The sequence below is a fragment of the Dipodomys ordii genome, unplaced genomic scaffold (assembly GCF_000151885.1).
Source record: "Dipodomys ordii isolate 6190 unplaced genomic scaffold, Dord_2.0 Scaffold4, whole genome shotgun sequence".
In the NCBI taxonomy this organism is placed as follows: domain Eukaryota; kingdom Metazoa; phylum Chordata; class Mammalia; order Rodentia; family Heteromyidae; genus Dipodomys; species Dipodomys ordii.
The window spans coordinates 33,508,021-33,521,037 of NW_012267220.1; the positions used below are offsets into that span (position 1 = coordinate 33,508,021).

At 44.7% G+C, this 13,017-nt stretch overlaps 1 pseudogene; it reads left to right on the plus strand.

Annotated features, from left to right (window-relative positions):
- Positions 1–6,120: 6,120 nt before the first annotated feature.
- LOC105992021 lies at positions 6,121–6,981 on the plus strand (annotated as a pseudogene).
- Positions 6,982–13,017: the final 6,036 nt, after the last annotated feature.

The following is a 13,017-nucleotide window of genomic DNA, read 5'->3' on the forward strand; positions in this document are numbered from 1 at the left end:
TTTTTTTTTTTGCTTATGTGGTGCTGAGGAATCAAACCCAGGGCCTCATGCATACAAGGCAAGCGCTTTACCACTGAGCCACCTTCCTAGCCCCTGGATCTCCTTTATATTTGTCTCTTGCCTTGTTTCTCTAGCTGGGAATTCCAATACTATATTGAAGGGAAGGGAAGAGGGTAGACACATTTATCTCATGCCTGATTCTGGAGGAAATGTTTTTAACTTTTCACCATTAAGTATAATGCTGGCTGTAGGCTTGTCATATATAGCCTTTATTATATTGAGGAATCTTCCATGGATTCCAGCCTCTCCAGAGCTTTTATTATAAAGAGGTTTTAGACCTTGTCAGATGCTGTTTCTGCATTTATTGAGATGATCATGTGGTTCTAAAGGTTTCTTGTATCTGAATGGGTCTACCATTTTGAATGTTTGGGAAGTTCTCTACTAGATTACTGTTAAATATATTTCCTATCTTTTTAACTTCCTTTTCTTGATCTTCCTAAATACCTATTCATCTTAGTTTTCTGATTAAGTTCTGAAGCTCCTGAATGCACTTTTCTTGTTTCTAGGGTTTGTCTGAATAATTGTTCTTTCTCTATAATATCTAGTCTTTGATTTGAAAGTGTCTTCTACCTCATCTAACCTGTTGTCAAGACTTATTTCATTTTTTATTTCCTTGTCTTCTAATTGATAATTTTTGATGGCTTCAATCTCTTCATTAAAGCTTTGCTTTAGGTCTTGTATGAACTTCTTTGATTTGTTTTCTGTGTCTTCTCTCATGTTCTTTAGCTGAATGATTATTTTTTCATTGGATTCGTTTTCTTTCTTTCTCTTGGTATTCATTTAGCTTTCTCTTTGTTGATCCCATGAATTCCTCTAATAATCCTTGGTTAGTTTCATCACACTGATGCATAGCCTTGTGCAGGCTATCAATCTTTTCACTAAACATATTTATCAGCAGTGTTTTTAAAGTATTTTGAGAATGACCTTCTAGATTTTTCATTGACTGCTCTATTGCCTGGTTATTTTGTGTGGGAGTTGAGGTTCCTTGACTTTCCATTTTTCTTGTCTTTCTATGGTTTGTTCTGCTAATTTGGGCAGAAAAGCAAATCCAAAACCACAAGAAAACACAATTTAAAGTCAACAACAAATCCAGAGCCCTATAATTGCACAGACTTTAAATCAGAGGTCTTAAATCATAGACAGGCATTTCATTATCTTTTATTTTGGAGGATGGAGGTATTATGGTTCAGGAAAGCAGATTATATATAGTTGTAGGCAGTGAGAAAATTTGCTGTTATGGAAAAGACAACATAATAAAGCAATTAGATTCAAAATGGAAACAAATAGTCTAGCTCACAGACAAACAATTAGGGATCAATAGAATATAGGAAGGACCAGAAATAAAGGAAACAAAATTAAATTAAAAGAAATAGAAAGATATAATGCAAAACAAAAAAAGGAACAAATAAGTATAGAGCAATAAGAAGGAAAACACCAGAAGAAATCGAAGACCTGAAATCTAAAAATAAATAAAACTTAAAGCTTAAAAATTTATAAAAATATACAATATACATAAAAATAAAATAGAATATTGAGCAACCAACAATATAGGCAAAGTTAAGTATGCACACAAGTAAGAGGCCTAGTAATCAGCACAGATTGTATATCTAAGACTAAACCGCAAAAAAGAAGGAAAGAAAGAAAGAAAAGAAAGAAAAAAAACTAAGAAGACCAAATAATAATAATAATAGGTTCTCTAATGTGTTTGGCGGAACTTGCATCTCCCGATGTTGGATCCGCGGTCTCTCAGTGGTGTCTCTGCTTTTCTCGTTGAAATCTGCAGTCCACGTGAGCCAAGATCTGGGCCTCACGGGGTGGGGAGGGTGGAGTACCTTTTTTAACAGGTGGGAGACCTCTGGTGTTTGTAGGATGGGATCCACACTGCTCACTTGCACTGGGTTGGGGTGTAGTTGATTCAGAAGCCTTTTGATGTGGGGGTGTGGCTGTTACCTGGATTCCCCCACTCAGGCTTGTCTGTACCTTACTTATAACTCAAATATGAACGGATGAATTTTCTATTCAGTTTATTTGAATGGCCAAAATAAAGTCTTTATGGGCCTCCTCCCAGCCTGATTTAGGTTGCTGTGGGAGGGAGGGAGTGGCTTTGTGTGCTAAAACAGGTAGGAGGTGGCTGCTAACTCCCCCTAGAATCTCTGCAGAGCTTTTGGGTGTGAGCAGGCCTGATCTGGATTCAGTAGCCTTCCCTTGTTTGTGGGGCTAACTTCTGAGATCTTTCTCTTAGACCAGCCTGAAATTGCCCTCGACTTTTACGACCTGTGAAGTTTTTTTTTCCTTTGAATTCAGTGAGATGATAGAGACTTCCGGTTTTGAAATTCCAAGGTGCTGGGCTGGCTTCTAGCTGACTGAAAGATGTCTGGAATGCAGAGCTCCTCCTGGCTCACTGTTCTGGGGCGGGGCTTCCTCCCTCCAGGGCGGGGCTTCCCTCCTTCGGGGCGGGGCTTCCCTCCTCCGGGGCGGGGCTTCCTCCCTCGGGGCGGGGCTTCCTCCTTCTGGGCGGGCCTTTTCTTGGTTGCCACAGGGGTTGGCGTATCAGATTCCTTTGCCCTTTTCAAAAATGGTGCTGCTTCTCCAGCAAGTGTTTCTGACTAGGTGTTCCCACAGCCTCTTTGCCACTTGGCAAAATGGCGTTCTTCTCGGGTAGGGAGAGGGTTTCCTTGGAGGAGCTGTTGTCTGGGCGGGAGGGGGATGTCTTTGGGGTACTCACGCTTTCTGCTGTTTACACCCCTCCGCGAGGTGACCGGCTGTCTCTGCGTCTGTCTGGTCGGCCGGGCTGCGGGCTTCCGTTCCTAGTCCTTCAGTTCATGCTGAAGGTCACCTGGGAAGGCCCGGCTCGCCCACGCCGCCTCTGCTCCCGCCGCCGCCGGGCTGGTTGGAACTGGTTGGAACTGGTGGGCGCGTCCTGTTGTCTTCCTGTGCGGGCAGTCTGCAATGGTGTCCTTGGTGACTATCTCCGTGTACTTACAGCTTACTTGGTGAGACTCTCTGGACGTGGAAAGCCTGACGGGACCCTGAAAATCCTCTTCGAAAGAGCTGGTTTCCTTTCTCCATCATCGTCTCCGGACTGCCCTCCTCATCTATTTTCAAAGCGTCTGTGTCTCCTCCAGGTTGTTAGGAGTGACTGAGTGTGCTCTGGTCTCTGGTTCGTAGGTGGTTCATTTTGCTGTCTGTACCCTTTGTCTTGGGGACCTCCTTGTGGATAAACTCAGTTGGTGCCATCTGTCTTCTAAACCCTCTTTCTCTTTGAGAAATTGTCTTCGTGTTATCTCTGAGTTTTGATATTGTTCTGTCAGCCTCTCAAGTTCATTTTGTAGATCATCTTCCAGAATAGCCCTCATGTTCACTCTAAGCGGAGTCTCCCATGCTTGAGGTTTTCTCCATGCTTGAGGCTGTTCCCCTGCTTTCGTGTAGGCTTTGCCTGGGTGCAGTTTAGTATCTTTGCTTTCCCAGCAACACCTTTGTCGAATCATTTGGCTGTGTGCCTTGCGCTCTATCCGAATGATGTTTTCCGTTTTAGCTTTTAGGAGTGCTTGTGTGGCCTGCACTCTCTGGTAGTGTTTGTCTTCCACTGGCTGTCTCCGTGTTTCCTCTGGCTTCACTTGCCCCAGGATCTTTCTGGGAATTGGTGGCTGGGGTTGACGGGCTTCCTGTTCTTTTCTGTTGGTGGGAGCTGGGTATTGCACCTTTGGCTGTATCTCCTTTTCCTCATCAAGATTCTTCTGGTTTTCCTGAATTGGACTGTGGGTGTATCCCACTGAGAATTTGTTTGCACCCTTTACAAACAACATTTCTTTGTTGACTTGGTGCACTTGCAAAACTTTTCTCTCCTGCTGGCCCGACTTCCTTAATGCCAGGATAGTCTTTGCCCTGAAACTGGGTTCAGGTTTTGGGCACGTTTCTGGCTGAGGCCGTGTACGCAATCGTCTTGCACAACTCTTGATGTGGCCCCTGGCGTGCAAGTGTCCATCTGGAGATGGAAACAGTTCACTCAACTTGAACTCGGCAGAGCTGGGGCAGGGTTCAGGGGTGTGATGGTGAGCGAAAGCAGGCTGCGGAAGATCTTGCAGTGCCCCTGCTTCTTGCTTGATATCAGAGGCATTGACCCCGATAACTGCGAGACAGCAGCTGTTCTCTGTCTTGGCCATGTCCTTCCTGCGTAGTTTTGCCTTCTCAGCTGCCAGTTTGGCCAAGGCAGAGTTTTGTTTAGTGTGCCGGCCATGGATGGATTGGACGCTCTCGGACGGTTGTGGGGTGTCGGCGTTCTTCATGGGGGGCCGGCGCAATTTGGTATCCGTTTGTTTGTAATTGGCTCCGGCAGTGTGGACTGCCGCCAGGGGGCTTCCCACTAGATGGATGGTGTAGGAAGGCACTGGGGTAGATGTAGGGCTGGGGAGTTGAACTTCCCAGGCTTCAGACTTGGCCCAGGGATCATGACTTCCACTCCTGCCTCCCAGCTTTAGGGGGCTGAGTGTGGTGACCGCACTGTTGGTGACCATGCGTTCTGTCCTGTCTTGGGCTGGCCGATTGGCCCTGGCAGGCAGGAGTTTAGAGGAGGGGCGATCTCCTCCCTGACGCTCCTTGAGGAGACGTTGAATTGCGGGGGTCATGGAGATGGTGTTTTCCTGGCCCCAGCTGACTTCCTCCTCCTTGGGGATCCCCTCATCAGTTGATTTGTTGAGGGGCTCTCCTTTTGGGGGCCTCTCAGAGACTTGCACAAGTTGGGTAATAACTGGGAAGATTGTGTTCAGATCTGACCTCTCCTCAATGATGGGCCAAGGCCCGAAGAAGCATGGCCTGGTCACCCGGCCTTGGGCCCTCCGCGGGTGGATGGCGTGGGAAGGGCCTTTCTTGATGGTGTTGTAGGGGACCCAGCCCAGGTTTACCTCCTCGACCTCGGTAGTGGACGCAGCTCCGGGCGGTGATCTTCGGAGGCCTCCCCACTCCACTACCTCGGAAGAGGACTGATTTGCACTGCTGGTGGAACTGGAGGCCCTGGGCTGTTGCACCTCCATGGCAGTGCCAGGGATCCCACGAGATGGAGGTCGGGGGTCCCTGCCCTCCATGATCCCGGGGCCCTTGCTGGTCACTGAGGAGGGCCTGCGCAGTCGGGCCTCCTCCTGAGTCGTGGGGGGCCTACCAGAAGATGGTGGTCTGGTGGCCCTGCCCTCCACTAGGGAGCCGATGGAAAAATGCTCCCTGTGGGTGGAACCCATGGAGGAGGCCGCGCGCAGGGTCCCCTCCTCCGCCGTGGAGGCGGGCCCAGCGGGGGGGTGGCCTGGTGGCCTGGCCTTCGGCTCTGCGGGCACTGGGCTCACGCATGCTCCTGGTGGCACTGGAGTGGCGCTTGCCTTGCCCTTTGGGCCCCATCGCCCTGGCCCCCGCGGGGACCCGGGACTTGCTCTTCCTGAGCCTCGGTGTGGTGTCCGCGGTGGTAGGCGTCGGCTTTCTGGATGGAAAAGTGCCTTCTAACTCTGTACAATACTCACAATCCGCAGCTGTAAGATCCTAGGTATACGAGCGCTGGCACGTGCCTTCACTCTCTTGCTAGGATCTGAAGCCCAGAATTCTGTGAACAATGGGAAGTCGGTCGGGGTGGTCTCTCTATCCCCCCATAGTCTCTATGGTGTTGTGGGCGTGGCTCCAGGAACTGTGTGGTCATGACCTTGACTGGGGCTGGGCCCCTCGTCGTCCCTTCCTTCCCTGTACTTCTCTGTTGCTCTTGGGAACTTGGGAATGGCTGCATCTGCAGAAATCACCTGTCCACAGGCACCATACCAGGCATAGGCATAGTACCTTACACAGAAGTGGTCTGTTGTTGGTAGGATGCCAAAACACCACTCTCTCCCACTCCTTGAAAAGAAACAAACTGGAGGGTTGGCTTAAGGATGTTGTAGGGTACATGCTCTTGGCCCCTGGGTGTCTTGTCATGAACTCCTATCCTCTGAAATTCTTCTAGTCCTTGCCTGGGTCGATTACAGCTGTATTCAGTGGAGAAGCATGATACTGATAAAGATGCATTGTATATATATAGTAGATGCTGCTGCTGCTGCAGGATCGCGACCCGGAGCATCTGAGGTGGTGAATAATAGCTCTTCAAGTCTACAATTAAAAATGGCCTCTAACAAAACTACATTGCAAAAAATGAGAAAGAAACAGAATGGAAAGAGTAAAAAAGTTGAAGAAGCAGAGCCTGAAGAATTTGTTGTGGAAAAAGTACTGGACCGATGTGTAGTGAATGGGAAAGTAGAATATTTCCTGAAGTGGAAAGGATTTACAGATGCTGATAATACTTGGGAACCTGAAGAAAATTTAGATTGTCCAGAATTAATTGAAGCATTTCTTAACTCTCAAAAAGCTGGTAAAGAAAAGGATGGTACAAAAAGAAAATCTTTATCAGACAGTGAATCTGATGATAGCAAATCAAAAAAGAAAAGAGATACTGCTGACAAACCAAGAGGTTTTGCCAGGGGTCTAGATCCTGAACGAATAATTGGTGCCACAGACAGCAGTGGAGAATTGATGTTTCTCATGAAATGGAAAGATTCAGATGAAGCTGACTTGGTGCTGGCAAAAGAGGCGAATATGAAATGTCCTCAGATTGTAATTGCATTTTATGAAGAGAGACTAACTTGGCATTCTTGTCCAGAAGATGAAGCTCAATAATTGTTTGCATTGTTTTTTATATATATTTATACATATATATATAAAATCTGAGTCTTGGTTTTTTTAATTAATGGTGTGAAACAATAACTACATTCTAAAGAAAATCAAGTTTGATAATGGTTTTGAAAGTAGTATTGGGGGAGTTGTTGAGTTTTTTGGGTTTTTTTCCTCAATAGCACTGGTTACTTTGAACAAATATAATAAAGGCTTTCTGTAGTTGCTTCTTTTATCAGAAAAGAATATTTAATTCCATGGTATATTTCCTCTGCATTCAGGAACAGGTTGTGTTTTTTTTAATATTAGGCAACTTTTTTTGGTCATTAATCAAAACAGCTTGTCTTTAACTGCTATGTTGAAGGACCATCCTGTATTTTGTGTGTGTGTGTTTGTGTGCGTGTAGACAAAATACATAGGTAGTTTTTTGTTTTGGAGATTTTGCTTGTTTAGAGTTGTTGGGCATCAGACCCAGAGCCTTGCATATGTAGGCAAATGATGTATACTGAGTTATATCCCTGACCCTTGTTTTAGGTTTTTTTTGTTGTTTTTTGAGACAGGGTCACTAGGCAGCTCAGGCTGACCTTGATCTTACTAGGTAGCCAGGCTAGCCTCAAACTTTAGGTCCTCCTGCCTCTGCCATAGATATACAAATGCAGTAGGTTTGCAAAACTTCTTGAAAGGAAAAATTTATCACTACCAACAACTTTCCTCATCCAGATGAAAAAACTAAGACGTTTTTATTTCCTTTCATTAAAAGTTTCTGTAGTGAGCATTCCTTAACAGAATATTGGAATCTGTATACTAAAAGTTCATGGGTCATGATCTAAGTCTCAGCTCATGGAAATGTAAAATCAACTGGTTAGGGATTTCAACTATTTAGGACCTGCTGGCCTAAATGATCAAAATTTTATAATTATTGACCTGCATGCTTTTTCTTTACCCCAACTTAGTCCTTACGTGTAAGTTCAATTTTTTTCAGTATTGGGTTACTGGTTCCACAAAAGTCAGAGAAACAACTTTGTAGTAATCAGAATGTTACCCAACTGTATATTGTTTACTTTATTGTAAATAATGGTGAACAGTGGTCAATAAATAGTTTTATATTCCTTAAAAAAAAGATGCTATATTTAAAAGGACATGTTAAGTTGAAAGTTCCAGGGACAACTTTTTGGAGATAGTAAATTTTTTATTTAGTTTTGCTTTCTTTTAACCATTTTATGGAGCTCTACTTAAAACACAATAGATTTTACACAATAGGTCTATCATTTGATGAGCTTCGAATGTCTGTTAGAAATAGCTTGGGATGTTGACAGAGCAGGCAGGCTGCTCCCTTTTTATCCCTAACACAGCAGGCCCTGCCTCTTTGCTCACATTGGCTAAGCTCAGGGTCAAAATCTTCAAAAGCATGTGCCTTTATTACAGTATGTAACTAAAACTCAAGGGGCCTCAAACTGGATGTCTTAATTAAAGTACAACAGACATAAGAAGGATATATGTAACTAAATATAACTAACATGGGCTAAGCCACCTGGCCAAAGGAGGAACTTTTCAGAAAAACAATTCTCACAATATTGACAGAAGCAAAATCAAAAATAATGCTTCAAACAGCCATAGTTTGTTCTATTATTGCAGAATAAGAATCTAAGGAAGCATTATAATTTAGTTGTTACAGTTTGTGATCTTTGGATTATTTCAAGTCAGGAACTATTAGAAAAAAAACTTGTGTACATTTGTTGAAATTTATATCTTATGTGGTAATGTGGTCCTATTTTCATTTCTACTCATTCTCCCTATTTAAATTCATATCAATATCTGAAATTATGGTCATATCTCTCTCAAATTGAAAACTATCTTCTTTAGCCAAAGACAGGTACAATGGCTCATTTCTGTAATGCTAGATACTCAGTTGATGGGGATCTAGAGGTTGGCAGTTTGAGGTTGATGGACAGAGTGCTGGTTGAATTGAGGTAAAGGAAGCTTTAGAAACCAGATGGTAAGTAGGCCATAAGTTTCCAAATCCCATAATGCCATTCTTGAAATTTAAGAGGAAGTGTATTTTTTGTTTGTTTTGCCATGTGTATTCAGTTCTGATTAAGCCTGAATCTTGTTGCCTAAAATAACTTGCTTATGATATATGTGTGTGTGTGTACAAAGCTTCCATTTCTCCAAAATTTCTTTGTCTTTGTGTAATGATCTGTGAGTGAGAAAATCCACTGAATCACACTTAAAGGTGACAAAGGAACTTATTAGTTGTTCTGTAACTGCCCTGTCCTGGGTTACCTCAGAACTAGGAGCAGCTGCAACCTCCAAGGGGGCAAGTTTTTTTCCTTTTTCCTCCTTCCCACATACCTCACCTCTCCACTCTCCACAGGCCTCTCTGCAGGCCGCTTTCCTCTCCACAGGCCTCTCCGCAGGCCTCTCTATTCTTTACAAGCCTCTTGGCTCTCTGCAGGCCTCTCAGCTCTTTATCTGGCTTTGTGCAGGCTCTCGGCTCTCCACAGATCTCTCTGCTCTTCAAAAGCCACTGCACTCTCCACAGGCCTCTGTGCAGACCTCTCTGGACTTCACAGCCTCTCAGCTCTTTGCAAGCCTTTCCACAGAGCCCTCAGCTCTGTATGGGCTTCTTGGCCCTGCACAGGCCTCTCAACTCTGCACAGGCCTTCCTGAAGGCCTCTCTGCTGGCCCAGGGCCCTTCTGGTCTCTCTGCAAGCTTGGCTCTCCTTATGCCCCAGAGCCAGAGCACTGCTCCTCTCTAGGAGGTATGTCTCTTGCTGTCTCTTACAACATCTCACTTTCTCTATCTCCCCTTCTCTGGAACACCCAGCCTCTGTATAGTGGGTTTCCTGCCCCCAAGCCACCCTTTGATGCTCTGGCCCCCAGTGGCCTGGTGTGGGTGCTGGTGGCCTCAACTTGGAGCAGGGCTTCCTGCCCTTCAGGTTCTCACATTTGGAGCCCTGAAGCTCTACCACTTTGAGGCACAGCACCACTTTCAGTTTTCTGGTAGTTAATTGGAGGTAAGAGTCTTGTGTACTTTCCTGCCCAGGCCTGTCTTTGAACCAGAATCCTCAGATCACAGCCTCTGGAGTAGATAGGATTATAGACATGAGCCACTGGCACCTGGGAAGTATGAAGACCACGTGGACACAGTCACTTACAGGAAAAGTTTATTTGCCAGCTGAGGCTGACAAGGCCACCTCCCCCAAGGGAAAGGGAGAAATGGCACCGTCCTTTATTCAGGGTCAGATTTATAGTTGGGGGACTAGGGGTAGGAAGTCCTCTGCATGCACATGCAGCTGAACCTTAAATATAGCCCGTTGCAGGGTTGGGATTTTCTGATTGTAACAGCAAAATATGGCTACCAAACGAAGTGGGAGGAACAACCAGGGCTGAAGGCCAGTTGCAGTAAGGCCTGGCCAGATTAACTGGTTTTGTGGGAGGAGCCGAGGACCTGAGTTGGAGGGCATGCTAACATTGACTTTTGTGGATATTACAGATGCACAAAATATCTCTGGAAAGACATAAGAATCCTAAAGGTGAGTGTGATGATGGGAAACTGGAAGCAGGGAGTTCAAGTAGAGGATGCTTGGTCCCTACAAAACCCAATTGTACTTTGAAATATAGTGGCCAAAAGATCCAAGAAACCAAAGAACCAAACTCTTGGTTTTGGTTCTTTGGATCATGCCAACTGTGAAATACTCATTGCTTCACAGTGAAATACTGCTGAACACAGGTCCTACAACTTCTCCACCTCATCTGGGCCTGCCACCTACTTTTCTTGTGCCCTCTGCACCAGCTGCAAGGTTTTGTGTCACTCTTTGACAAGCAGAGCATATTAAGGAGGCCTTTCCTGCCTGTTTTAACCTAGCCCTCCTCCAAGTTCCTCTCCCACTGAGCTCCACCCCAGCCTCTTGTGTAGGGTTTTCAGTTTCTGAGATACCAGCTTCATGAGACTGTAGGAAGCCAGCACTTAGGAGTCCTTAGAACTCTGGATATTGCTCTTTCCTGCCTGGAGGCTTCCTTCCCAAGGATCAACTTTTCCGTCAGTTTCCTCAGAGTACAAGGGAATCTTGAGCTTTTTTTTTGTTGGTGGTTTGTTTGTGGATGGTGTTGCTTTTGTTATTTCTAGCTCTGATTTGAACTATCCCAGGAACATAGATGAATTAGCCCAGCTTGGGTCACAGATGCCTCCAGTGGCCGAATCAGCTGAGCTGAATGGGCATACACTCAGAGTCAGGAGTTACAACTCCAACCTCTACCCTAAGGGAAAAGGAGTTGTGGTAAGGGGAGGGAGGTGTCTGTTAGGCTATGTGCAAGATTATGGGGCTGGCTAACCACTCTAACCAGCTCACCATAACTGCTGATTGTGTATCTTCTTTCCAGATTTCCTTTCTCCATCTTGCCTCCTTCCAGCCTCTACACCAAATGCTTATTGCCCCCAATCCTCTATATATACACATAGTTACTGGTGATCCTCTTCAAATAAGTGAATCAGATGGAAATGTTTTTTGCAGTACCATTTTCTGGAATTTCTGGGCTTCCCAGTTGGTGCAAACTCTGAAGGCCCAGGAAGCCTTCTATCAAAGTTACCTGAAGTGTAAATGGGCTTCTCCTTTCTTCATGAACCACCCCACCGGAGTTTACTTGTACGTTATTATTATTTTTCTCTTTCGTCCCTTTTCACTTCTGGTGCCTGGCTCCATTCTCTGCCACCTGCTGCTATTCTTCCTTCTCTAATAATTAACAATGCCACTATTCTACTGTTCAGAGTGGGCAGACCCCTCCTCATATGTAGCCACCACTTTGACTGTATTATTAGCACCATAAGGGCTTGTAGATCAGCTGATCTACAGGTTCAACCCTTTGATTTTTGCAGGGGTGGAGCAGTGAGACTAAATGATTCTGTGACTCAAGCAAAGTTGATTAGTGTCTATTGCTAATGGCAGAGCATGGATGAAGTCTTGGTGTTTTCTGGGTCCTAATTCAGCAATACCTCCAAGAACCAGAATCATCGCCAGTAAGAAATAGAGTGGCAAAGTGTGTGCTTAGCAAACTGTAGGCCCTGGGTTCAATTCTCAAACATAGAAAGCCACAGAAGTAATTTCATGCCTTTTTGACAAAAGCCTCCTACACCCATTTTATTCAGTTATGAAATAAAACAGGACCTCCATCCACAGTGCTACAAGACCTCTTCATTTGTTCTACATAGCTACTGAGTCATGTGGACTTCAATGGAAAGACAGCAAACACCTTGGTTATGGTCTTGTCTTGGTCCATTAAGGAGGCTGAGATCTGAGGGTTGAAGTTAAAAGCCATCCCAGCCTGGGCAGAAAAATTTATGAGACTCTTGTCTCTAACTTGCAAAAACCTAGAAATGGATTTATAGGTCAAGTGGTAGCATATCAGCCTTGAGCAAAAAGGTTAAGAGAAAATACCCAGGCCTGGACATCTGCCCAGAACATCACAAGCTATGATACCATAAGGACACTTGCACATCCATGTTCATTGCTGCACAGTCACAATAGCCAAGTTGTGGAAACAACCAAGATACCCTACAGTAGACAAGTGGATCCAAAAAAATGTGATAACTATACATAATGGAATTTTACATAGCCATTTGAAAGAATAGTATGTCATTTGCAGGGAAATGGATGGACGTAGAACGAATCATATTAAGTGAGGTAAGCCAGAGTCAGAGACAAAAGGTGTATGTTTTCTCTCATATGCAGAAGCTAGATCTAAAATACTGGAACATAACAAATTATAGAGGTCTTTAGGCATCCACACATAGTGAAACCAAAGGAGGATACTCTTAGGAGAGGACCAGAAAGGCACAATGCCTATGTGAATCTGATCATACAAAATATTTATTAAAATGAACTCCAGGAAATGAAAACAAGAGGTTTTTCTTTTCTTTTCTTTTCTTTTGTCAGATATGGGGATTGAACTCAGGGCCTTGGTGCTGTCTCTGAACTTTTGCTAGTGCTAGTGCTCTACCACTTTGAACCACAGTGCCACTTCTGGTTTTCTGGTGGTTAATTAGATATGCCCTGACTAGATTCCAACTGTGATCCTCAGAATTTTAGCCTCCTGAGTAGCTAGGATTACAGGCATGAGACACTGGCAACCAGCTCCTCTTTTTATTTTGTTTGGTTCATTTATATGTCTTTGGGGGTGAACAGGAGGAACAAACATTGAACAAATGCAGCAATGATACTCACTGGACACTATGTTGAAAATGAACTCTACACCTTGTGGGCGGGGATGGGAGGGAAAAACTGG